General features: G+C 35.9%; 1 protein-coding gene and 1 long non-coding RNA gene across 5 annotated transcripts in view; both read right to left on the bottom strand.

Annotated features, from left to right (window-relative positions):
- UBE2H (ubiquitin conjugating enzyme E2 H) overlaps positions 1 to 25,016 on the bottom strand; it is a 92,317-nt gene that overhangs the window by 66,308 nt on the left and 993 nt on the right. The gene's annotated exons all lie outside the window — the stretch shown is intronic.
- Positions 112 to 25,014, bottom strand: LOC141578134 (uncharacterized). Of its 2 annotated transcripts, XR_012508095.1 has the most exons (3): positions 24,252 to 25,014; positions 5,213 to 15,699; positions 112 to 3,679 (listed from the first exon to the last, which is right to left on the bottom strand). It is a non-coding gene; the product is annotated as an uncharacterized LOC141578134 (long non-coding RNA). The 2 variants fall into 2 exon arrangements; XR_012508094.1 differs by lacking the exon at positions 24,252 to 25,014 and having other exon boundaries at positions 5,213 to 24,245.

The following is a 25,016-nucleotide window of genomic DNA, read 5'->3' as shown; positions in this document are numbered from 1 at the left end:
TACAGCACTAGCTTTATCTAGCACAGAAATCAACACACTCAGCTTATATAGACATTAACAGATTTGGTTTAAATTTCTCAGCCATTTGGTAAGAATATGCACAGTGATTACTGTCCTGGGCTTTCCCCCACCCTTTTTTTTTTTTTTTTTTAACCATTTATCTATGTTCAAGTTCTAACAGAATTATTAACAAGTAGAAACCCTTACCAAAAATCAAATCCAGGATCAGGGCCATCCTTTTCAGGACTATACAACAGTCTAGTTCAAATTTATAAACCTTACTTTTGTTTTGAAAGCTAGGGGGAAGTAGTTTTTCTGTTTTAGATTTCATTCCTGGGGAAATGGAAATAGATGCAAGGCTTCAAGGTTATACAGTACACACAAAGAACATCCTGTCCACTTGCCTAACACACTCTTAGCATGCTCACAGCTAATGGTCAAAACACCTGCGAAAGTCTCATTTGCTCAGTCTCACATGTTGTCCACAAATTCAAGATTATGCTGCTTCATTTTGTTTATTTTAGAACAGTCACCTTGCATCTAACTGATCCAGCCTACTTCAGCTGCCAAGGTGTTAACATGCATTATATTTGCTAAAGGCAGTCAGTAAATACAACAGTCCCGGCCCTCACTCTGAGAACAGACCCTCGCATCCCCACTCCTTCCCCTCCTGTTAAACTCTGTGTGTGTGTGTGCTCACTGGAGGCTGGCTGGGTGACAGGAGATGATGAACCTGACAGAATCAACATTGCAGGGTTTCTGAGAGGAAAGAACGCAGGCAGGATAACTGGGCAACACAAACTTCTGTCTAGTTCTTTTAATCTCAGGCATGGTTCTCTCAACTGGAGGAGCTCTCCATGGATTAAGTCCTAAACTAATAAAAAGCCTTTCAGAGGTATCATGGAGGGAAGCAGGTACTTTTTACAGTATCAAGTAGATAGGAAAGACAACAAAAACTTTGAACTGTAAAGTTTAGAAAAGTTCTATTAAAAATCTACTTACAGTTATTAATTAAATAGTGAATGTTCATTTTTAATTAAAAACTAAAGTATAAAAAAACCTACTTGCATGATTTTCCTAAATTAGAAGTAACATCTATGTAGTATGCAGTGTTGCCCCAGTCTCAATGAACGTAACTCTGAATACTCTCCTTAAAACCAACACAAGTGTGAGATTTATTGTAAGTGTTGACTGTTCTGTGCTATATGTTTCACACTTACTCTTTTAAGGCACTGAGGATTTCAAAATACTTTAACTCTCTCCAATCTGGTCTCTAAAATTGCTTCTACTTAAATTAGGTGCTGGCAGGTCTCAACTGTCATGCCTTAAAGCAAAACAAATGCCCCTATTAAAAAGGACTGGCGGCTCAGGAATGCCCAAAGTGCTAAGAAGTCCAAAAAGACCTCTCGAATCATCTACACACACATACACACACACAGAGTTGACGAACAAGAGGCTCTCAAGCTTTCTAAAGGAAGTTCTTTCAACTATACTCAATTTTGATATGATGTAGCGAGAGAGACCATGACTGAAAATATCCTCATGAAAGACACTGTCCAAAACCACAAATTCTTAAAATTACCAGCCCTGTACAAACCTATACCTATTTGACAATAGAAAATACTGTGAAGATCATCTGCTGTCCCACTTAAAACCAAGGAGCATGGATGATAGCAACTGCATCTTGAGCTGAACTACAATTACTTCTATTTTGGAAAGCAAATGACCAACTCCAGTTCAAAGGAAAAATACTAATTTCTATTATCCATCTGTTTCAAAGGTGCAATAACAAATAAGAGCCAAGCTATGAGTTTGAAACTGAAATTAAAACAAAAACTAGATTAACCTTTAAAGTACCAAAATTCATTTCTAGACTTAAAAAAATCTCCTGTTATTACCCTGCTTAAAACTTTAATCAATGACTCTGGATGCTTGCAGTACTAAACTCCTTCAGCCTGCCCACCTGTCTGCAGGTTCTCCTCTGCCCCTCCCTTGGTCTCCCAATCCTGGGACTCTACGCACAATGCTTAACACTCAGTAAGTTCTTTGAATAATGTGGTTTTACAGCTCTATGCCTTTGCCTAGTTCCCTCCTGGAATGTCCTTCAACTCTTATGTGCTGTCTGAAAATGCTACTCATCTTTCAAGACCAAGGTCAAGCTTCATTTCCTGCAACAGCAGTTTCCAAGTAGGCTTCATACTGCTCCTTCCTCTGTGTCCCTCTGCCACTCATCGGTTGACAAAGTTCACTCTCCTAGAATACAGAAGCTATGTTTTGCTTCTAGCATCTTTCCTGCTTTGCAAAGGGTCTGACAGAGAAAAGATACTCAAAATATTTGATAAGAAAACACATTGGGATACCATTTCTCATCCATCAGATTGGTAAGCATTAGAAAGCTAGACAACTATTGGTGTGGATATGAACAAACAGGAAGTCTCAGATACTGCTGAAATGTAAAGTTTGGTACAACCACTTTGAAAAGTAAATTTTTTTCATCTCTGGCAAAGCTGTGCACCGTTAAGACCAGCAATTCTGCTTCAGGTTACATATACTGAGCCATTATCTGTCTAATGTAGGTCCTGATCAGCATTTTTGAAAATGAGGTGATATATAGAGATATCTCAAGGGTGTATGGGTAAACATTTTTTCAGAGAAAATGTTTTTATAAAAGTACAATTTCTGCTATGCACATATACATGTACATATTATTATACATTATATATAATTATGTGTATTATATACACATATATATTACATGTATGTGTACTTATATATATGCTGGGTCTCACTGAAACATACATTTCTTACTGTGTCCAATGAACAAAACAGCCTGAAAAACACTGCCCTAGAGAAACACATATGTGCTCAACGACATTCATAAATGTTCTTTACTGCACTATATATAATTGTGAAAGATTGGAAATAACCTGAATGTACATTAACAAAATGGATAAGCAAAATATGGTACATGCATGTAACTTTTACAAGTGAGTTAAAAATGAGTTACAAATGAAGTAGAGCTACTCCTATCAACATCAAATCTCAAAATACTGAATTAAAATGTATAATGTCATTTACGTAAACATGCAAAACAATGCTACATATTTATGGATATGTACATATGTAAGAAAGTTAAAAAACTATCGTAAAGGTAACTTAAAAAAGCAGTTACCTCTATTTCATGAATAAAGGGAGGGAAGTAGAATCTGGGAGGATTTCACAGAGGGAAATGTAACTTTGGGTCTTATTTCTCTCTTAAAAATAAAACTTTTGAATAAAATAAGGCAAAATGTTAAGATCTGACAAAACTGGGTAACAGATCTTCTTTTTACTATCACTATCTTATTCTTCATTATTTGTGGTGGTGCTCAAAATATTTCATCATTTAAAAAACTCTTAAATAAGCACATAAAACTAGAATACAGCCAAAGGGGGAAAAAAACAATCTTGAAAATGTCCTGGTGTCTATAGCTCCAAATCAATACATACTCCACATTTTTTTAAGCTAACATCTGAATGCTTACATACCAGACACTGTGTTAGGCCCTAGGTACAGGTCTCACTTAACTGGTGCAATGGCCTCTGTGGCAGACACTATTATTTTTCTATCAAGATGACTGCATCACTGCCTCTGGCCTTGGATCTTGAGGGTCCAATTGTACTCACCATTCCACATTTTCTAAGGGTAGAAAAATGGATTAATCTATTTTTGAAAAGATTTTAATATAGATTCAAATGAAAAGGGTTCCTTCTGTTCAACTTTCAGTTAACCCAAAGAATCTAATCCAAAATTACACAGCTGTATCCTACCTTTGCAGTTTGTATAAAAAATACATATATGTGTGTGTATGTATGTGTGTGTGCACACACATACATACACACACACAATGAATGCTGATCTAGGCTCCATTTGGTCACTTTGCTTTAAAAAACAAATTCAATGAATATGGGTACACTTCAAGTGCATTCTACATAAATTGCTAAGTTTTTCAAAGATGTGCAGCTGTAACAGCTAATTTAAACTAATTTAAAGCTGAGTTTATAAATTATTATTATGTGAAAAATATTTTCCCAACTAGGATAGCACTGGTTTTAAAGTTATCTTTTGGCACTAACTTTGTCTTTTTTAATAGTGTTAAACTGTTCAAAGAGTAAGAATATACGCTTTCTTACTCCGAAAACGGATAAATTAACATCATCACTTAAATATTTCCTCTATGGAAATTATATAAGTGGAATTATTATTAATATTCTGTGATAATGGTACTATGGTTATACAGGAAAAGCCCTGACTCTCTGAAGATTAAAGTATTTAAGCTGAAGTGTCATTATCTTTGCAACTTACAAATGGTTCAACTAAAAATATATATGATGAAACAAATATGGCAAAATATTTATTATTTAGTCTACACAGTGGGAAGGTATACAGCTATTTACTTATATTCTTCCCACTTTTATCTATCTGAGATTTTTCATAGTAAACTATAAAGAAAATTTTCCAGTCATTATTTGTCAAGCAAAAAGCTTAATACCGCCAACATCATGCAATTCTATTTGAATTACCCTTATCAACTAACTTCCAGAATAAAATAAAGTTCTACATGCTTTTGTAGTTTTACTCATAAAAATGTGGCAGCTGAACAAAAAAGATGTACAATATGGCCAATTAAAGGCCTACCACAATATTTTAACCAGTAAATACTACTGCCAACCTAGGATTGATTATGTAACATTACTAATTATAATTTAAAACAGCCTGGACAAACTTAGACCCCTTTTATGTGATTAGAAATTATGCATTAATTTAGAAAAATCATAAAACTGATAACCAATTTTCTCAATCACAACCTTTCCAGCTAACAATCCTTTTACCAAAATTTGGCTTTATAATATCTTTTTCTGATCTATTAGCAAAAATATCCCAATTATCAATTACAAATATCTAAGGTGACTGATATTAGACAGGACTGGTTCTAAAACATGGATCCATTCTCAAGTCTGGTTCCTAACACCACGGATCAGGAAATACAGATGAAAGAAATTTACTGGCTTGAAATTCCATTAATTGTTTAAAAGAATTCTAACACAGGCTTTCTCCATCTACCATACTGCCTCTCAAAATATAGTCCATATGAAAAACAAAACTGAAACAAGACATGAAGGATCCACAAGATTCCCTCTCTTGAAATATACAGTGAACAGATAAACTCACCCCTACAGGACAAAATCAGAAGACATTCTTAACTTGGCTGTTCTCCATTATCAGTCAAGAACCATAACATCTTGCCTTAATTCCATCATCTGTATAATGGTAACAACTGCTTCATTCATAGAGCTGGTCAAAGTTTGATCTAAACATGGTAAACAAAGCATTTGAATTCTCAGGTAAGCAGGTAATGACTTAATATTGAATGGCATTTGAGTAATTAAAACTTCGTTATACTTCAACTATTCCAGGGATCTACCTCTAGAAATGAAAAGGTGTATGACAGAGGCTTTCCTACCCAAATTTAACATTAATACAGGTTTCTATGTATGAAGCAACACTCTACTCCCATATTTCAAAGTCAGAAATGAAGACGTCAATGCTTTCTACTTCAAACTTCAAAAAGTCCTAGTAAAAATTCCAAGAAAGTAACAAACTACAAAACGTTTATTTTTACTATCTATATCAGCAAAAATAGTTGACTCAAAGTAAGATTTTAAATTTGTATTGTAAATCTATTTTCTATTTTCTATTCCCTAGAAGGCAACACCAGGTAAACACATGGCTTTTCCTTTCTATCTATCCATCCACCCATCCACACATACACACTAAGAGTTATATGCAAAATGTCTTCAGATAAAATAAAAATATTCAAGTTGCAAAGACTTAGAATGAGCTAATAAGCCAACTCCTTGTTTGACAGGTAAGGAAACAGATACCCAAGGAGTGAAAGGCACAAGGTCTCACAGCACTGAGTACCAGAGCCAAGGACATGAACTCTGGATGGTCTTCCAGGCAGTCTTCTTTCACACTAGCATGCTGCCTCTCCTCTACCAAACTCCCATAAATGACCAAACTCCCAAATTATGTCCTCTGAGTGAAAGTTTGGAGATACCAGCTAAACTATATATGAAAAAAGCCAAGTTAATGGTTTTTCTTCTCCCTTAATGCCCAAATAAATAATTTTACCATGTAAGCCCAGTCCCCAAGCAAAGCAGAACCTAAAAGACATGGAATAAAGGTAAGAGATAAATTTTGTGAATCAAGATTCAAGGCATGCGAAGCCAAGTCTAAATGATAATACCCCCAAATATGTATTAAAAAAAATTCACTGTGGCAGACACTGCTGGTTACCCAACCCAATACCTATTATCCCTTCTTTCTTACTAATAAAATTCTGATTTTACTAAAGGCAGTCAGAAAGCAATGTTTCCCAGCCTCTCCTGCAGGTAAGATTGGCCAGTCAACATTTCCTGCCCAGGATGTAAGTGAACCTGTAGGGAGAGACACTCGGAAAAGTTCCATAGTCAGAGTTGGGGGGGTCTTCGCCAGTTCTTATCCCTTTGCCTTACTCATCTGCCTTTCTTCCTCCTCCTGAATGTAACATTAACATGACGGTAGGAGCAACCTCTTTAGGAAAGTAAGTCATACACTAAAGATGGCTGGGTAAAAAAACAGAAGGCATCTGGGTCCCTGACAATATCAAACTTGCCCTTATCTGCCTACCTACTAACTCCATGCTACAGCTACATTATTTCAGATCTGTTGTTAATAGCCAACTACAACTCCTGAGTTATTCACTAAACAAATACATAGTAAATGTATTCACATACATTATTTCAAATAATCCTTCAAGTAATCCTATAATGTGGTATTCTATTCATTTTTTGGATGAGGAAATAAAATGCAGATGCAAATCCAAATACATCACTAAAGCCTATGGTCATTCCACTATATTTTACTTTTCAAAACTACCTGGAAAAGTACATGCATTTAAAAATATTATCTTAATCATTCTCATATATAACATGCCATAAAATCTACGCATTCCCTTCTACTAACACCATCAAAACCCTGCCAACCTGCCACGATCAGGTTTCAACAACCTATGTGAGTAAATTCTTTACCAAGAGTCCTTCTTTGGTTGACTAAAGATGAGAGATCATACCTCCAGCTAATATCAGGTGTGAACCTACTGGTGTCCATTAGATGACAAATAGCAAAAAGCTCAGCCTATTTACCTTATAGCAACCCACATAATCTTGGTCACACACACTATACTCGAGTGCGCACATACTTAACAGTGACTAATTTACAACCTCGGATCCTTTCATCAGTCTAGGCCATCAACCACCTCCCATCCCCACAGGTGCCCTTTTGCTTATTTACTTCTTGTCTCTATGACATTCAGCTTCCTCCAGAATCCTTTTCTAATAGGCTCAGCTCCTTACTTTACCAAGCTACTATCCTCTTTCTAAGGTTATTTTTAAGGGTGACTATGTAATTTGTTTGTACAGTATCTTTCTATCATCATGTTATGGTCCTATTCATTTTTAGACAGAATTAAACAGAGGCACAAGGTTAATAACAGAACACAGTAACTTATCTTTTAATAGCCCTATTCAAGAGAACAGAGAAAGCTCTAGAGATGAAAAAATGAACATCTGTACCTCCCAGGTCCTCATAAAACCATGCAGAATAAATATCAATAATGCTCAGATTAAGAATAACAGATGCCAAAAGAAAACCTGTGAATTCCTCAAGCTTCAGTGAAGTATTAACAGATTTTAAACTTTTTAATTAAAATAAATTTTAAAAAATTTTAATTCTGCTACCCTTCTCATTCATTTTCTAAGAGTTACACAGTAAAACCTATCAAAGCCTGCTTTACAACAGAAATGGGAATAACTCAAGACTCACCATTACGTTCCCACCAACAAAATGATTAAATAGAAAACAAAAGCTCTGCATATAAAAACCTAAAATTTATATCACGTTTTACGTCTTATTTTAAAAGCCTGAATTCCAGCATTAGAGTCTAGTCTTCTAGTTTGCAATAAAGAGATAACTGCTTTATGAATGGAATATTCTAACAACAGACCCATTGCCAACTGCCCACAGTCAACTCAGTGCCTGATAAAAACATTTAATGCAGCACATCCTGTAGCCCAAGTAGTAAACTGCTATCCAATGTGTTTCTTCCTCATCTTCACACAAGAAGTGCCACCTTATTTCATCACATTAATGACACACCAAGGAAAAAAAAAAGCTGACAATCAAACTGACTCACCATCAATTCTAAGGCATCCCAGTTTCAAAGATGTTAAGGGGGAAAATGTCTTAGAATCTATGAAATATGGTGTAAGCCTGACATTCTTTACTAACATAGAAACATTTGCCATCTTCACACAACACCAATTTCCCTTCTTGGCTAAATGTATATTTACATGGTGTACTACATAATTCAATTCAATCTGATTCAAGTATTTTATTAAAGAACCTGCCATTATGCCAACATTATGCTACGTACAAATAAAGTACACCCTAGACTTTGAAACAAAATGACAACTTCTCTATCGACACACATTTGTCAGAGTAGCAGTTCTTAAATCTTTTGGTCTCAGTACCCCTTACACTGAAAGAACTGATGACCCTAAGGAGCTTTTTTATGTGGAAATATCTATCAATTTTTACAATTTAAAAATTTTAAGACAGTAATTTGTTTAAAAATACTAATAAATCTTATGCATGTTAACATATTTTTATGAAAAATAACTAATTTCTAAAATGAAAAACAATTTACCAACTCTCTTTAATGTTTGGCTTAATAGAAGTGAGCTGCAGTCTCAAATATCCTTCTAAATTCAACCTGGCATACTATGTTTTGAATGTAGTCAGAAAAGAGTAATTTAATGGACTTTTCAGATAATTTTGGACATTCTTCATTAATATTACACCAAAACTAGACAAATGGTAGTTTCCTAAATTATTCCAGTGAAATTTTCATCCTGTTACATTAAAATCCACTGGTCTACTTTGCACTTCAAATGGATCTTTCACCCAAGCACAATTTTTTATCATGCACTGGCCATTTAGAAAATACTGGTTCACTAATTTATATAGATCTTCCAAATACTGACATATTTCATCACATAATATCAAAAAATCACATTAATATCACCATTGATCTCATTGGAAATGTCTATGTATTAGACAACTGTCAAGCATGTGGCAGCAGATGCAAGTTTTCCCCAAATCTGACTGTCACTTTAAAGCTTGTATTTTATCATTGGCAACATGTATTATCAGTTTTCCTTGGAGTGAAGGGCTCACTTTGTTGGTTTCTGAGAAAATGTCTGCCAAACATCTAAGTCTGAATAACCACAGTTTGTCAGTCAGTCATACTTTCAAGTACAAAAGGCATTCCATAAAAAAAACAGCTAGTTTGGCTGGCAAATCACCTAAGTGCTTTTTCTAGAAACCACCACATTTTCAGTAGGCAGGAAAGGTGCTTCCTATTTTCTCATGCAGAATATTAAAGAGACATGTACTCAAGAGTCAAAATTTATTGTGTTTACTTGTTTTCAAGAGCATGTTCAAGTGAAACTGCCTTTTTAAAAAGCTGTAGGTGTGTGGTGGTGAAGAATATGATGACTACTAACACGGTTTTGGTGTGCTAAGGCATCAACAGTTTTATCCATTGGTTGGTTTTGGTTTTGTACCATCAGCACAAATGTTAATACAGCCAAAAAAAATTAATGTTAACTATGAAGTTAATTTTGACTTTATAGTCCCCCTGAAAATTTCCTGGGGATCCCAAGGGGTCTGCAGGCAACATTTTCTGGAACCTTTGTGTTAGAAGGTTCAAATGATTGAAGAACTTAACCAATAGCCTAAGGAGCAAACATTTATTCTTTCCTAACAGCCTGTGCACACACACAGAAAGTAAAATGTATACTCATGTGTATATACAGTTTAAGTATATTACTAAACCTCAAGTTTTGCATCTGTAAAATGAGATTTTAAATATCTGGCTATTACAAACTACCTCCCCCATTATTCTGAGTAACTAAAAATAGGTCATATATAATTTTTATAGCAGATGTGAGCTGTTAAAGTATTTCTTTAATAAAATCCCTTTCCTCACAGAGTCTGGGTAAAAAGTAAAAACAAACATAAAATAAAGAAAGGTCTTCAATGAAATCCTGAGCAGACCAACATGTTCACAGTATCAAATATTAAGCCAGTAAAAGTCACCTTCAGAACCTGAAACATTTTGCAAAGTACAAAATTGAGTACTAATAAGCAATATGATTTTTGATGAGTATTCTATTTCACAAGTAATAGAAGTTTCAGCTGTTTCTTTCCCCAGCCCCCAACCTTAATCGTTTATTTTCATCTTAAATAAAACCAGTAATCAAAGAATCTTTGAAAAGAACTCATCTGAAAATGACATTTGATAAACTAAAGTATTAGCATTTAGGACAATTTCAGAACACAAATGCACATGTTACATGTGGAAAAATGAACAGTGTACATGAAATGGCAAATGGCATCTGCATATAAAGAATAAAGCCCCCATCATTTGAGGAAGATCTGCCTCTCTCCTACATAATTTCCATATTGTTTCTACATAGAAACAAAATTTAATCTAAAACTGATCCAAGGACTTGGTGGAAACCTGTGGTATATTATTCATCAAAATTCATTTAACAGGTGCTTCCTGAGCACCTGCTTCACATGCAAAGCTATATATGTGCTGTAAGGGACAAAAGCATGAGAAAAGCTGTCCAGACTCATTACTAGAAGGACTTAAGTCTATGATTTCAGCACTTTCAACCAATTTGTGTAGTTTAGATTTTTTACTCACATAAAGAGGGTCATAACATTTCCAAGCAATGATTCTACCAGAATAAATGTGAAATAGAATGTAAAGTAGCACATTACAGAACAAGTATCAGGGGACAAGAAAGGTATAACTGAGGACAGAATGGGCCAGCAGTATAAAATTCAGCTACCTGCTACTAAGAGAAAAAGTATAAAGGCAAATCTAGAAAAATGATAAACTATTAAAGAGTTATTAGCTCTTTTCACTAAAAATGGCTTACAAAGGTAAATGGTTAAACAAACTATGGTACATCCAGACAATGAATTATTATTTGGCTCTAAAAAGAAATGAGTTATTGAGCCAAAAAAAAAAAAAAAACCCACCAAAAACCAAACAAACAAGGAAGGAAACTTGGATGCATATTACTAAGTGAAAGAGGACAATCTGAAAAGGCCACATACTACATGATTCTGGAAAAGGTAAAAACTACAGAGACAGTAAAAACATCAGTACTCACCAGGGGTGGGGTGGTGAGGAATGAATAGGTGGAGCACAGAGAGTTTTTAGGGCAGTCAAAATACTCTGAATGATACAATGATGGGTACGTGTTATTATACATATGTCCAAAACCACAGATATACAACATTAAGAGTGCATGCTAAGGTAAATTGTGGACTCTGGGTGATAATGTCAGTGTAGGTCCATCAGCTGTTAACAAATGCCCCACTCTGGTGGGGGATGTTGATAAGAGAGGAGGCCGTCCATGAGTAGGCGCAAGGAATAAGGGTAATCTTTGTACCTTCTCTTCAACTTTGCTGTGAACCTAAAACTGCTCTTAAAAAAAATAAGACTTGATTTAAAAAAAAAAAAAAAAGGCCCTCCAGGGAACTCAAACTTTAAGAAAATGAGCAAAGGAAACTGGTACAAAAGAACCAGCTGAACATCTGCCCAGAGTCATTAAGCCAGTAAGATGGAGCTAAGATCCACACTACTGACTCTTAGCACCCACATGACACCCAGGTGCTTGCATTATTTAAGGTCAAAGGTCTAAAAATGCACCAGCAGGGTTACTAAACCAATAAATAGTTGGTTACAAACACTTCTGACTTACGTATCACACGAATGCCCAGGTGTCCCCACAAGTTAATATCAAATTCTGAACTACTCTACAATCTTAAAAGAATGTATTACCACTATATTTATAACTAGCAAGATATTTGCCATTAACATTCAATTTCTACCTTTCTCACTATTTTCAAAGAAGCCTCTGAGAGATAAATACTTTGGCTTAACTTTTTCACCTAGAAACCAAATGGGTCTGGCCAAATTTTAACATCCCACTATTACTTTTCCAGAGGTCACTTACCCAATAACCTTAACTATAAATATACCCTGATCGAGAAACCAATGTATTGTACATACTTTAAAACTTTCATCATATGAAAATCAGTATTATTCCCAGGGAGAAAGGAGAAAACAGCAAAACAAAAACAAAAACAAAACACAGCCAAAATAAAAATATACCAAAAACTGTCAAAGTGAACAAGTTTTCTCATTTAAAGGAGTAAGCTTCAACTGCTTAGAAAATTCTGAAGTCAAGAAAAAGTGAAGTTCTATACAGTTAATCTTCTTATAATAATTGAATTTCTGGTTAAAACCTCCAACTACAATTATATCAAGATTTTCACTGAAACTAGAACTAGAACGGCTAAAAAGAAAAAAAAATAAGATACCAAAATGATGAAAAATACACTCCTTTAAAACAGAATAAAATGTTTCTATGGGCTGAAATGACCCTTTACTAGAACTCGTAGCTGATAAGAATATATTCTTCTTTTATAAGTGAATCATATAACTAGTTAATAACAAGATAGCACAATGTAATAGCATTTTATCACCCCCCCCCCCAAGTTCTCTTCCTGGTCTAAAAACTCTTCAAGATTATAGAATTCCTGGAGTTATGAGGCTCTTAACCTTTGCAACTCATCCTAAGTCTATCTTCACTTTTACAATATGTTATTTTAAGTCTAAAAACAGCCAAATATTGAAAGTTAAATATGCCATGCAAATTGCTAAACAAACCCATCAAATCTGTGTGCTCCTAGACCACATCCTCATATATTTACATCCCTTTTTATTTCAAAAAAGGCAGCGTCAATTTGCATTTCATTCAAAATCAAATGTAACTTCCGTACAAAATCCACTAATAACTAAAATTAATACACTATTACATTACAATCAAAAGTCAGTAACAATAACTCCCTCCAGGAAGTGGAGCTTAACTCCTCTGGCCCCCTTGAGTGTCAGCTACACTTAGTGACTAGCTTCCAAAGAATAGAATTCAGAAAGGAAAAATAGTAACTTTACAGTGAAGAAACTTGGTAAATGCCACCTACGCCAAGTGAACCAAAGTTAACATCACCAATGATGTCATGAGGACATAGGTGTCCCCCACGCTTGTGTTAAGAAGGGCACTTGGTATTCTTTCCAAAAACCCAAAACGAGTTTGACCAAATTTTAATACCTCACTATTATGAGGTCTAGTCATGGCGGAGGAAGGAATCAGATAAACTGAAACTGAACAGTCCAAGAAATACTTGACCAGTACTCCTAAACTGTCAAGGTCATGCACATAAGGAAAGTGAGAAACTGCCAGAAAGAGACTACTCAGAAGACATGACCAATAACTGTAATGTGGTGTCCTACATGGAAGCCTGGAACAGGAAAAAAACAAACAAACTAAAACCCCCATTCATGGAAAACCTGGTGAAATAAAGCCTGGAGTTCAGTTTATAGTAACATATCAGTGTTGGTTTTTCAGCTCTGACACATGCTACAGTACTGTAAAATAATAACATATTGATAATTAGAACTAAATAACGTACAAGAACTCCTTGTATGATCTCTGCAACTCTTCTGTAAATCTAAAATTAAAAGTTTATCTGGGGGAGTAAGTGGTAGAGTGTGTGCTTAGCATGCATAAGGTCCTGGGTTCTATCCCCAGTACCTCTAAAAGAAAAAAAAAGTTTACCTGAAAAAAAAAAAAAAAGAAAAAAGAAACAAACTATCAAAACATTAAGGCAAAAAACAGAAGAAAACGCAAAGGGCAGCTTACATCCCAAGCCTTCTATTACAAAAATCAACCCAACTTTTAAAAAACTAAGGATCTAAAGTTTCTGTACATGCTTGGCTGTCTTGAGACTAGTAATTAAAATTACCATAACACAAAGCAAAACCGATCCACTATAGACAGTTTAAATATCAGCAAAAATATTGGCAACTAAATTTTCTTTGAAAGATGTATTTTAAGTATCCGGAGAGTATTAAAAGGCATGCAGGTATCTTTAAGCACTATTATTTCCACTTCATTATTTGCAGAATGCAAGATATTTCAGTAATGCATTTGTGGCCTTATAACAGAAATGCCTCTATATCAAGATTAAAAATATGATCTGGGAAAAAAAAAAAGACATAAAGGTAAAGTATTTTAGATTTTTAAGTACTAAACTGTTTCAAACTGATGGGAGCCTATCCTGGCTCTGGGCATATTCTTTTACTCAATTATACTCCCACTCCCTAAGTTTACCTTTTAAAAAAACAAAATATAATTTAGGTAATTAATTACATAAAATTTTGAAAGGAACAGCATGCTGCCATTCTAGCCTGATAAAAACTTCTATAAATCAGGCACTTTTACAAGGCTTACTTTGTTTCAAAATTACTGATAGGGCACATACAATTCTGACATGACAAGAATACAAAATGCAATACTATCTAATCTATAATTGTAAAGAGATATCAGAACATTTATGTTAAAACCTACTAAGTCATTTTTATTTTTTCTTTTTATTTTTTCTTTATGACACATTCATAAAATCAGATTAACTACAGCATTAGGCTATACTGTTTTAATTCTATTTTTCATATAACAAATATGACTACAAAGTAGCAAAACTGATCTTATAAATCACAGATGAAAAGCAGACTCCTTATTTCAACTTTGGCTTCTATTTTGCCTATCAATAGTAAAAACAAAATTACCAGAATTTACTTTCTAAATCTAAAGCACTTATAGCCAAGTGTTAGTATTTCTCAAATTGTTACTTAAGGTCACAAACAACACTGCCTATGAATAACACAATTATTAATTTCAATTCAAGAAGCCCTTATATACAGAAAGCAACATTGCTGTATAATACTATTATCTGCATTCCAGATCTTCTCCAAGTAGAAAAATATGCTAAAATCTATGAACGCGCAATACCTACTAAAATTTAACTTCAAATAAAAAAATTTCATCAGAACTTCATCAGAGCTGACAAAACACTGTAAGAATGACATTTAAGAAATAAAACAGCCAGAAGTGACAGACTAAAATCATCGTTTTATCCAATTCATCCAAATGAATTAATAAGCCCCCATTTAAAAGCATAAGTTAAAAATGTGCAGTATATTGCATGTATGTATTTATATGCAACATAATGTGTATGTGCAGTCGAACTGTAATAATTCTACCTAATAAAACAGAAGAAAAAACAAACAAAAAAGCGTAAGTCATACACTAATTTCTGACTATAAAAAACAGGATTTCTAACTCTATTCCCCATTAAGTGAATAGAAAGATAAGACATGTATCTCTGTTAATTAAGATAATCCAGTTTGAAGGCTTGAGCATATATACCAGGTCACCCCCCAAAAAATGAAAAAAAGCACAAGTAGACACTGTATTCCATTAGTCATTCTTTGAATTACAAGATGCAAAAGGGCTAAAACTTAATGCCGGGAATAAACGCCTGTGGGGCAGGGAACTACTCCCATTTAACTTGCCTGAGGAGCACAGGAGGATGCTGGGTGGTAGAGATCTCTAGACTTCCTACCTTGAGGACTGAAAGGAAATACAGTCACTTAGCAGCTTTGAATCTCAGAAACATTGGCCAGATTATATAAAAGTGGCTTAGAAAAACCCAAAACCAAGGAGAGACCAGGACTTTTAAAGTATAAGAACATTAAATTCAGGTGCCAAGTTCCATCATGTCTCACTTATTGAACAGAGTTAAGGCAAATCTAAGGCATAGCCTATTTTTATATTCAGAGAATGTATATCTAAGTTGTAAACGACTATACAGTTTTAGCATAAGTAAGTTTGACAAATAACTGCCAAACTGCACAAAGTGAAATAGGCCAAGTAGACTCCTGACTTTCAATCTTCTAGAAAAAAGAATCTATCTTTTTTTTTTAATTAAGCTTGAATATAAGATACTGTAAAGGATCTGGAAATACCTTCTATCCAAAGGTTTATTTGTGTACTTTCCTGCCAGTAAATTTAATTCTCTTGTTGGATTTCTAGAAATTAGTCAAAGTATAAGCTAGGCACACTAATAGAAAACAGACATATAGACTGAAATATATGAAATGAAATTAGTCTTTATGAGCTACCAATAGTCTTTCTGATATATTATGGTTAACATGTTATAAAACTATTGGCTAAATCTCAAAGGAAAAGCCACATTAATTACTCAAAGACAGATACAATCTGGTACCTAACCCAAGAGCCTGTAGAAAGAAAACATAAAAGCAAGTGAGTGTTCACAAAAGGGTGAATGACTCAATACAGGTATACTCAAATGTGTGTCAACTGACAATCAAAGACAGCATTCAAGAGCAGCCTTTCCTTACCCCCAGGAGAAATGGGAAGCAATCCAGATAATCAGACCAAAAGAACACACTCAAAGGTCTACTTCCTCTCCTCTGCCACTCATAAAACAAATCTGACTTAAAAGTATTTTGTTTTTGTTTTTCTAACCTCTAAGGATACAGATGAACAGAAAGGTGAAATAGAGGGTTTTTTTCCCTGCTTATTATCAAAATGGTGGCTGTGGGGAATTGAATGAATTAGTTGGTAAGATGCTAAAATCATTAAAAAAAAAAAAAAAAGACAGATGCTAATGATGTCAAATTGTGTTGCCAACATCATTGATTCTGTTATCAAACATAAATTATGTTCCACATTTCAATATATTTACTCAAATATACTCTAAAGCAACATTGAGATCAGCCACCAAGTTAAGATAAAGAGCTAAAGTTTTAACTCCTCTTGTCAGGAAATGCCAGAAGCATTTAAAATACATTTCCCTCCTGTGTTCATCCATTTCAATGTAAATACAATTTTTAAAAATAATCCAAAATGTCCAAGTTCTACATCACACAATGATTTCATTGTAGGAGCTTTAGTCTGGATTAGTGACCTGACCAAGCACCAATTCCCAGTTGGGGGACCCTCAAGGTTATATAAAAGTGACCATTTGTTAATGGAAAAAAGTAAATCCAGTTTCTTTCCTTTGGAGTGAAACAAAAAGTGTGATATAGTTTTCAAGCTCTGTTGCCAAAAAGACACTTACTAATTTATTTACAGATTTATATAAATAGATTAGCAAAAGGGTACTAAACATTCAGTAGGCTAAAAGACCATAAAACAATATATCTAACTATATTACACCTGGTGAATTCTTACAGACAGAATTCTAACTGAATCAATCTTCTACAGATAAGACACTACAATGAAAATGTTTACCCAAATTTTTGAATTAATCAACCTTTCAGAACTGCCTACACAATAGAAAGTTAACTGATTAAAAAGCAATATCCAGATAACCAAAGTTATACTGGCCCCATTTGGACAAAACTAAATTTACATTCACTAAGCTGAGTAGTAACCCAATTGCTTCTGAGGTAACACGAACAAGGCACAGACTGTATCTAACTTTCTATTTATATTACCTCAACTAAGATTTTATAGTCCAAGAAACCTTGAAAAGTGTACAAGATAAAAAACATAACACAAGGAAAAAGAAACATTTTGCCTAATACTAAAAAGAAAATGCATAATCTACAACATTAATAATAATTTCACATGCAAGGACTATCTCTTACTTATTTTGACACATAATACCTCCCTAAAAGTAGTTTAAAAATTAGAAGCCAGGAAGCTGAACAAAAGACATAAAGATTCCATTCCCTATCAATTAAATAATATTCTACATTCCTAAATATGGTTCCTCCAAGTGCTACAGTCCAGACACCTTTGTGAGCCCAAAGATAGACCCACCAGCCATGCTTATCTTCCTCAGGATGACCAAATCCAGCCAAACCTCTCCAATTCACATGAGTTTCCTACTTCTCCCCGACTTCTCTGCAGGGCCACGTCAAAAGATCAGAAGCACCTATTTAAACCACCTACTCAAAGCCCTAGATATCTAAAAAGCAGGAGAAGGCGTAAGGATCCTTCATCCCTCATGTGCATATAAATAACTGCTCCGTGGGGCTTTCCACACCTAGCTCTTGAGAATTTGGGTTCTGCCAGGCATGGACAGATGCCACCATGAGCACCAGCCTGCAACAACCAGCCACCTTTCTCAAGCATCTGGTGAGGTACAGAGAAGAAACTACCATAACCTCAGGACCCCCATAAACATGTAACAATTCTTCTCATACTCAACCTGAGAATCACTAAGGTAACAACAGCCTCTCAAAAGTCCACACTGACTTCCTGGTGTTTAAAAGACTTCTAGGGGGAGGGTACAGCTCAAGTGGTTAGAGCCCTTGCTTATCATACCTGAGGTCTTGGGTTCAATCCCCAGTACTTCCTCTAAGAATAAATAAGTAAACCTAATTATCTCCCCACCAATAAAATAAAATTAAATAAAATTTCTACATTGCACTTGAATTACACTTTGGCAATACAGAAATAATACACTCTAATATATATGCTCAGAGCACCATCCTCGTGTTTGAGGACCAAACCAAAGTCTAGCCACCAAATAAACCACCACTGACTCCAACATGAAACAGGGTTATCTTTCATCTTGTTAGCCAAGCTAAAAATTCCAACTGTCAGTAATAAGGTGTTAACTTTTTAAGCAACATGCATGTAAACACCTACACAGAGATTCAAATGTTCATAAATTACGAGAATGTGATAATAATAACAACTATTACAAAGCAATGTCTAATTTCTTATTATGGCAATGTCTATTAATTAACTAATCAAATAATTCACATAGGATGTCAAAAAGTAAAACACACAAAAAAATTAACTTTAAAAAAAAGATTCCAGGAAAACATATTAAGAGATACCCTAACTCTCAGAATCTGTTTCCAGTTCTGCCACTGAGTTGCTATTTGGTCCCTTTTATCTGAGTTTAGTCCACATGAAACTTGACGATACTATTTAAACCTTAACAGAGTCCTGTGTAAATATTTGTAAATGCTGTAAACGTAACTGGAGGTGCTAAGTAAAACCAATGTTTAAAAATTCTTTATCAATACTTTACAAAAAGAAAAGGGCACCATCAACATAAAGTGTGCTTACCTTTTCACAAAAGTACAGAGAATTCACACAAAAAGAGTACACACTGTATAATTCCATTTATATAAAATTCTAGACAATGCAAACTAATATACAGTGACAAAAATCAGATCAATGGTTATGCAGGGGAAGGAGGGAAAGACTACCTAGAGGCAAGAGAAACTTAGAGAAAATGAATATGGTCACTACCTTGATTGTGGTGATAAGTGACATAGGTGATACTTATGTCGAATCTTACCAAATTTATCACTTGAAATATGTACTGTTATTTTATGTCAATTATACCTCAATAAAAAACAAAAGGAAAAAAACTCAAAATATAAAAACTAATAATATAGCTCTTGCCAGTCAGATCTATCTGTTCATGAATATATGTATAACCTACCAACTCACAGTAGGTACTTGGAGCAGTATCCCTAATTTAAGAATTGCCATTATCACAAAAAACATGAAAGTTTAAAGAGAGATCAGAACTCATCTTTCTTCACTATGACAGGCTGACTGCTTCGGTGTTGAAATGACACCAACTAGAATGCAACAGAACAAAGTGAGAGCCCACTGACCCTAAGATTTTTAATTAAATATTTTAATTCAAAAGTTTGCCTTCTTTGATCTAGAATCCCATTTATGGGAAATAGAAATAATCCAAATAATGTAAGAAAAGCCTTATGTACAAGATGTTAATTTCAATCTTACTTATCATGGAAAATAAAGCAAAGAATTAAATCAATGGTACAGGCTTGGAAAGGCATATTACACGAGCTATCTACCTGACTTTTTAACTGGGAAAAATTGTTGCAAAAACATTAAGCAAAAACAAAGCACATACAGTATGATAAACAGGTTGAAAAAAATATATTCAGGGAAGACTGATAAGAAAAAAACACCATAATGTTAACATTAGAGGACAATGGTTCTTGAACTGTGGTCCCTGGACCAACAGCATCGGCATCATCTGGGAACTTGTCAGAAATGCAAGTTCTCAGGCCCCATCCTAGACCTACTGAACTGGACAATTCCAGGGGTAGGACCTAGCAACCTGTTTTAACAAATGCTCCAGGTAATTAAGATCACACTAAAGTGTGAGAAACCACTGTTTAAAGGATAGGATTATGGGTGACTGTTTTCTTTCTGTTTCTGTAACCTTTATTTTTCTCAATTACCTTACTACTTGTATAATCCAATTAAGTTTTTTCACTATTTTACTAAAATGTACACCGTAGGTCTACAGTTTTTAAAGCTATGACACTATAAGCACTTCTGCAGGTCTGAATTGCATGCCTAAAAATCCAATGATTCTTAGAACCATCAGATCTGTTAAGACTGAAACAAGATACTAAATTAAATATATATATATAATTATATATACATACATAGATATAAAATGCAGGTCAAGGTGCTGGGGAATTTGCACAACACTAGAAAGCCAACAAATCCAGGTCCTTAAAACACACACACACAAACCAGGGTAAGGGATTTTTATGGATCACATCTGCAAAAGATTGTTCTCCCCTAAAAGCTGAATTTTTAGGCTTGTGTGTAATTTACTAGAACTGCATTGCAGGAATCAGATGGTCTGAAGCTGTGAATGCTTACTCATGTACGTTCTGCTTAACCAAAGTAAGTACCAGTATGTTATATTTGTCACCAAAATCTAGGCAGAGAAGACGAATTCAGAACACTGGGAGTTGCCAAAGATTTAACTTTTAGCTTGAAGACCATAAAACTGTTCCATCTTCCATCTCATCCCACTAAAACAGAGGCCACAGGAAATAAAAGGCAAACCACTGGTTCCCAGCTGTCACTGGAGTTAGTTAAAAGACTACAGAACAGTCTACACTTTGAGCACAAATTAAAGAGCAACAAAGACTACCAACCTAGGGATAGAATAACTACCGATTAACAGCAAAATACTGAAGTTGAAGTCAAAGACAAATGGCTACACATTTTAATGTTTGTTTTTGTTTCAGTTTTTTAACATCTTTTTAAGTAACAGGAATATCCCCATACACCCATCATGTAAAATTCACTTTAACCTTTCTGTTCTTTGGAAAGTCAATTCTCAAAGTAAATACAAGTTATTCAAAAAACAAAATGATACATACAGTGCTCACCTGCTATAAACAGCCTGTACTTTAACGTTTAAAAAATTCTTTAACTAGTTACATAAGCATCATGACCACACACGTTGAGTTTTTCACTACTAAACCCCCAGCATCTATCTGCCACCCCAAGCTTGGCACAAACAGGGTGCAGAAACATCTGAGGGGATGAACTTGTTACTGAAAGCTTCTGAAACCCTAAGGCAGTCACCCAGGATCCTGTAAGATTCACTAATGCTGTTAATGACTTTAGCATAAGACATTGCTCCTCTCTAACCATTACTCTTGAAGCTTCTGTAAGAGAAACTTACATTTCTGCCATACTTTTGAATCCCTGCAGGCGTCACTTAAATACATTTAAAGCAGTGGCTATCCTGTTTCAAGTAACCACACTCCCTCTGAAAAAGGGACTCTGAAAACTCTTGGTGTTATAGAAGTTCCAAAATCTCACACGAGTAACAAACACAGTGTATGCCAAGCCCCCGTTATCAGATTCACTTTTCTTGAACATATCTTGTACTCTCCCAGGTCAGGTTTTCCTCTCCTCTTTTTACCCCTTGAAAATATGCTTGATCCCGTAACACCACTCGCAAGGCCTCCCCAGCCCCTACTTCTTTTGTATGTAAACACACTCTGGTCACACACTCCATCAGCTGTTTGGTAGCTCCGCCCCTCCTCCTTTTCCGGGTAGTAACAGAGCAGCCAATGAGCTGTGAGGAGCTGTGCCTGCGGCCTTTTGCCTGCATACGCTTTCCAAAACAAGCAGCTCCAGCCTTCAGCAGGGGCCACTGGTTCACAGATAAAAGGATCACTAGGCTGTGCAACAGGGTGAGACGAGTAACCCCCACTAACAAGGAAACCTGTGTAATCTGAGCTGTTTGTTCCTCCACCCAGGAGAACTTAAACCGATATTCCTTTAGGGCAAATCACGCTTTAAGGTCACCAGAGTCCCAGTTCTCAGACAATCTAAATAATCAGCCGGGTTTGAGATGGAAACCTCAAAGCTTGCCAGGCTGGGAACTGCACAGTATCACCCATCTACCTGACTTTGCAAACAAATGGCAACACTATTCAACCCACCATTCCACAGGAGTTGGGCTCACTGCAAGTTTTTTGATTGGGACACATTCCTACGGGGCCCAAAAGTCATGTACATCAGTTTCTAGGCTCCTGGAGAGGTTTGCACAACCCTTAGCAAAGGATCAGAAAAGAAACAATGAATGAGTCAGAGTTTCAGAACATAATCGCCCAGCAGATTATTAAGTGCATTGGTGCAAAACACTCACTCCCTGCATAACTTGGGAGTCAGCTCTCCTCCTACCAACCCATCACAAAAGAAATATCACTGGCTCCAAACAACAACCAGAGACGGTGTCTCGGAAAAAACCTAACGACGGGTGGAAGGCAGTGGCCAATTAGTTACACATCCTCTTCTTTCCCTACCCCCACACTGCTACTTTCCTACTATATAGGTTCCCTGCCAGGCTGTAAATCGTGGTGGCATAATTATGCTCAGGAGACATCCAAAAATGGGCTGAAACAGGAGGTTGCAATGAAACCAGCTATCAGCTTCCACACCAAAGAAATCATCAAGGGGCACTGAGGGGCAAAAAGCAAGTACATTCCTTCAGACCTCTCCTACTTCCTCTCCACCATCTTTCATTTTCAACCCTCGGCACTTCCACACACGTGTATTCATTTTAGTAGTGGGTTGGGGAATTTTTTCCTTAAATGTTTTGCTAAATACACCTTGCTCAAAAATTGTGGTCTCCATTTGGGCCTACTAATGTGAATTCAACAGAGAAAGGAGGCCACAAAATCTCTCACCCCAACACACACAAAAGGAAATAACAGAAAATTTAACTTACACCAGAAAATAACAAACCCGAAACAAAGATAACCTCTGGCTCTTAAATCCCGAGACTGTTCTCCTATCTCAGACACCCACGATTTTAAAGCGCCTCTGGTTTCTTTTGTCAGAAAGGAGGAAGGTGGGAAAAGAACAGAAGGCCAATGCATCTTTGCCTTTCTTCATCTTCTACTAAAAATAAGCTATGAAATAAGCCACTTAGGGGAGGAAAAAAAAGAAAGACACCCTGCTGTTCTTTGTCTGTTTTCCTCTCCCTCTCCACCCCCCACACCCCACTCCTAAATACGGTAATCATTCTAGATGCCACAACTACTAAATGAACAAAAGGCACTGTATGGAAAAGGCATCAGGTCAAGTTAGGCCTCACCCTTTATCCTCAGTCTTCTAAAAATATATAAGTATATAATTTGAGAATCTGACATTGATCAAAGACAGCTGGAATTCTCTCTCCCACCCCCATTCCAATTAAACATTAGGTAGAAATCTGCATTAGGTGTGACAGTAAGTCTCAATTCAAGATAAAAATAACTCAGGTTCTGCCACCATGTCATTTCCTAGTTTCTAAACAAAAATAAAACCCGAAACTGCTTTGTGTAAAATGTACACACAGCCATAGTTACAAGTTTTCCTGCCACCTTATGAAAAGCCAACATTACTGGTATCATTCACACGTTTACAAAACTCAATCACGGCCACAAAGAGCTTACAGTCAGTTTCACTTGTGCCTAGACATATATTTGGTACATAATACATACTTTATTACTTGTTCCTCTTTCTAATCCCCACTCCTATCTCCCCCCAAAATTCTAAACTTCAAACCCTAAAACTTAGAAGTTCCTCTTCTGTGCCTAATTTCTAATCAAGTTTTCCTGAGCGAAGAGAAAAACACCTTATTCCTGAAAAGATTATGGGGGGGAAAAATCACTTGCCCAGGAAACTTCCCTCCCATCCCCCACTTCCAAAACGAATGCAAAAACCACTTTTTAAAAACTTTAGCGAATTCCATAACTGAGTATTTGACAATAATCATTGATCTCTTTAAAGAGGTAAAACATCCAATCAAAAACAGGAACAATAAAAGGAAGAAAGAAGGAATTCACCTGAAGAATCTAGCCAAACAACTTGAGTTATATAAACAAAACCCTGCAACAGGGGGAAATGGTGGGGGGATGGGGGTGAGGGAGAAAGAGAAGCAGAAGACAGGACTTTTTAACTGCGTTTCACACACTACCACTCCCCACCCCCGGTTCCCCCTCTCCCCAGGGATTAGTTGTTCAGAACACTGGGCTCATTTCCTCTCTTCCCCCCACCCTCTAAATTACCCCTCAAAAAATGTCTCGATTTGTCACAGGAACCTTCGCGAATTTCTCTAGCTGGTCTTGAAATAATCAGTCTGGACTCCAACCAAAACCACTGCCTGAAGGACTCTTATCAGTTATAGCTTACCCACTGCTACCTCCAGAGTACATAAAGTTGCGGGGGGTAGGAAAATAAAGGGTGTCACTTGGCAAGATCAGGGCAATTATTCCCCGAAAACCTTATCCCCATACAGGGAGTTTGCTTAAGTGGTTAGTACAGGGGCTATTTTGTCAAGGAGATCCTCTTTCTCTCCCTCCCCCTAGCTGTCATTGCCACAATATGGAGGGTGGCTTGCTGGAGGGCCTGGGGGTCCTCATCACATACAACTATGGGTGGGATAGGCTTTGTCGGTGCAAAGAAAAACAGTGGGGTTCTTCTAGGGACCAGAGACCTTAATAAGGGTCTCTGATTTAAAACACTCAGAGCTCTTTATTGCAAGAGGGTGCACCGAGCAGACTACTCTCTTCCTAATATAGAAAGGAATTAGGGATAAAGGAGGTCACTTG

This window comes from Camelus bactrianus, chromosome 7, assembly GCF_048773025.1.
Source record: "Camelus bactrianus isolate YW-2024 breed Bactrian camel chromosome 7, ASM4877302v1, whole genome shotgun sequence".
In the NCBI taxonomy this organism is placed as follows: Eukaryota; Metazoa; Chordata; class Mammalia; order Artiodactyla; family Camelidae; genus Camelus; species Camelus bactrianus.
Note: the sequence above shows the minus strand (reverse complement) of the source record. Positions and strands in the feature narration are given on the sequence as shown.